Source organism: Lepidothrix coronata, unplaced genomic scaffold (assembly GCF_001604755.1).
Source record: "Lepidothrix coronata isolate B3197 unplaced genomic scaffold, Lepidothrix_coronata-1.0 Scaffold361, whole genome shotgun sequence".
NCBI classification, from domain to species: domain Eukaryota; kingdom Metazoa; phylum Chordata; class Aves; order Passeriformes; family Pipridae; genus Lepidothrix; species Lepidothrix coronata.
Window position 1 is genome coordinate 1968 of NW_016690541.1, and position 3725 is coordinate 5692.

Consider the following 3725-nt stretch of genomic DNA (forward strand, 5'->3'; position numbering starts at 1 on the left):
AACCCTCCTTTAAGAAGCTTGTCTGGTTTAGACAGACAATAAATCACTGTATTCCAGTCTGCCATAGACTTTTTAGAAGATGATTTTCCTGTCTAGAAGTGTTAAATGATTGGAAGTGTTTTGGGGAAATGTACCAATGTCAAAACTCAAAGGGTGATAAAAGAAAGCTTTTTTACCATTAAAAACTGTAGATTTAATATACAGAAGGCAAAAATCTAATTCAGTAGAAATTAATTATATTCTTTTTTTTAATTTGGAAATTACATATGTTTACTGGTATCATGGCATTTACTATGCAACAAAAACATAGTCTTACTACTTGTTTCTGTAGCATTCTGTAGATACTTTGAGCAAGCAGTTTTGTAAAAAATATAGCTTACTTAGCAGCTCAGGAAAAGCTGTGACAGATTTCAATTCACTTCAAAGACTGTTTTTCTGTTGCTTGAATAAATATTGAAAATTAAGATAGTATTCTGTGGCAAATATATACACTGCTAAATATAGAGAATATAAGCGACATAAAAATTCTAAGTACGTATTTTGCCAGGGCCTTACAATGAGACCCATGACAAAATATGTCTGACTTAAATTCTGTTCTGACGTATATAAATATGACACATTAGAAAGGCGGTCAGACAACTAACAGCTGTGACAAAGTAATTTTTTATAGAATTGTTCAATTCACAAGAACATTCCAAGTTTTCTAGGCATTTACTGAAAATAAAAATTGTATATCAGAGTCCAAAAGAAAGCCCTAATCACATGAACTGTGAGGATACTGCAAGATTTCAAGCTAGTGACAGACACTGAAATTTCTAGACTGCTATCTTTGCTGAAGTTTGATGATTCTAACAGTGACACAAGAAGGAGAAAGGCACAGAGACAAAGAAAAATGAGGGTTTGGAAAAAAAATTATTGTCTGGCCAGAAACCCCATTGTATAAGGAGAAGTCATACATTTTTTCTTTGTTTTTCTTTCTATCACGTCAATCACAGCAATAGTGAAGTGCCCAAAAGCTTCAGCCTATGTGAGTGTTTCGAAGTCAGCAACCAAGCAAAACATTGGATTCATTCATGTAGTCATTTTTGACTGTAAGCAGTATTTTAGAAGCTGCTGGTAAAAATAAGAGTTCTGTAGTGTTTTGGTTTGGTCAGAAACTTTCTTAAAATTTTTCCCTAACAGTTTGTAAGATTATGTATGAATTGATCTGAGCTATTTTTCAACAATACGTGATGAAAAGCAGGCCAAACCCAACACAGAGGTCTTGGCTATATCACTTGGGGTTTTAGTTCAAATATGAAATTAAAAAAAAAAAAAAGTAACTCAAACTACTATTAAATTAAGGCATTTGAATCATGTTTGCCTAAACCATGGAAACTGATTCATGTTTTGTAGAACTTAATTCTTTTAGTCTCACATTGTTATGCAAAACTGATGACAACTTTGTTAGTTATTCTTCTTTGCCTTCATGTCTAGTGACTTCTTAAGTTGATTGACAAGGCAAAATTGTAGTTGTTCATGACTCCATTGTTCTAACTTCATTACTAGAGTTGCAAAATCTTTTAAGAAGAGTCTTAATGTTAAAAATGTTATGAAAAATTCCTAAGATGTCCAATTTCAAGTAGGAAACTGAAACTACTTTCTGGTATCATGCTAAGTTTTGTTGGTTGGTTGGTTTTTTTGTTGGTGTTTTTATGCTAACTGTATTGGTGTTTGCCTTGCTTTTCTGAAAATGCAAGTCATAGACTAGGTCTCATTTTATGTTTTTATAGTTAAAAAAGTAGTATGTCTATTGTTGAGGCTATGGCTAATACATTTGTGTTTTTAGAAAGGTCATTCTTCATACATAGAGAGGATTTATGGGACACATTACTGTTACGACCCGCCCCAGGAAAAGGGGAGAGGGGGGGTAACTCAGGTTTTTATCAATAATTCCCTTGGGGTGGATTAAAGTGAAACGACACTAAATAATCGGTGTCTGAAAACATATACTGGCAAGGTTTATTTTAACAATTCTGTATCAACAGGCATGCTAGTAGTTTGGGTGCTGTCATACAACAGTGTGACACAGAGATAACCTTTGGGGTGGGGGGGAGAACATGCATAGGGGAGAGAAAGGCAGGATAAGACCAAGGGAGAGTAAGAGAAAGAAAAGCTGAGAGTGGACAGATGTATATAGTCACCGCCCACGGGGTCCAGTGATGCTTCCATGTCTGTCAGTTGAAGTGGCGGCCTTGATCTGCTGGGGGTGAAGGAGGGAAGCCTCCATACTCCAAGAAGTTATGAGTTCTATCCATGGTTAGTGTCACGGGCCGTGCCTCGAGCCTCCAACATCTCCTAGGTCTGTGTGCTGAGTTTTTGTGTCTCGCCTGGTTCCCGCCTTTCAGGATTAGCAGAGGGAGGGACCTGATTGCTCATCAGATGTATCAATAGTCAAAAGCCTGCAAGCTCAGCTCAGTACTTCACACCTTCAGCACTGGAGGGAGGGAGGGGCCCGACTGCTCATCAGAGGTATCATGCAGGTCAAAAGCCTGNCTGTTGCTACTTCGTTTTCTCATGGGATACTTGTAAGCTGATAATAGAAGCAGTTGTGGGGGCAGTTATCTTTTCTGCCTCTTGCTGCAATTGAAAGCTCTATTGGTTTCATGCAGTTTGATCTCATCTGCTGGCAGGTGTCTCTTCTGCTGGTAGGTTTCTGCAAAAGAATAAATCTGGCCCACTACGGACTCATTATTAAAAAGAAGGAACTATCTATTTATCCAACTCCTTTTCTTATCTGGCATAATGTCACCAGGGCAGTAATAATAGAGAAGTTTGGAGCATATTTTCTCCAAAAAACAAATAAACTCAGAGCATGCTGGAGCTCCTTTTTACTTTTCAGCATCTTTATTTGTTCTAGGGTGGCCAAGGTGTCAAGGGGAATACACACTGCTAATTTTCCTGTGGGAATTTGAAGTCTCAGACTTTCCAAGTGGGTGATAGTACTTGTCTGAGTCTGGTCCCCTGTGGTGACATCAGCAATCTGGGCAATCAGTTCAGCTTTGTTATGTACAGCAGCTGTTTGTGAGCCAGGTAACTCACTGGCAGCTGCCACTGCCCATTGGGTTTATGGACAGACCATACTGTCCATGGGGAGTGTATGGGGACAACTACCCCTTGCTCCTGCAATTCTGCAATTTCTGGGGTAATGTTTTCACGTGTTCCTAAAGGGAGTGGGTGGGGGTTTATTTTAGAAGGAGGCAGACCTGGAGCAGTTTGCAACAGACGGACAGAGGGGGATGGGAGACCAAACATCCATTCTCTCCCTCTGGCGTCTGTCCAGGCCTTCCCCTTTAGCAGATCCAACCCCAGGATGTTAGCTGGTAATGGCCCTACAATCATGATAGTTTCTGTGGCTGTCTCATCTCCAGGTAACCAGCATTTCACTCGAGCAGTGTACTGGGGTCGGGATTTGCCAAAAGCATCAGTTACCCATATCTTTTTTTTGTCTGGTTTAATGCCACACTGAGTAGCAACTTCAGTTTGGAGTGCTGAGACCTGTGCACCCGTGTCTACCACGAATGTAACCAAAGATTTGAAAGGGCCAAGAGGAAAAGTGATTACCAAATCTCCCTGGTTGTTTTCTGTAAGCTTTCCCTCATAAACCCATTGGTCATTTTTTGGCTTATTTACTTGAGAGCAGTAAGTCCAGTTTCTTGACTCAGAACTGGTCAAACTGGTTAGTC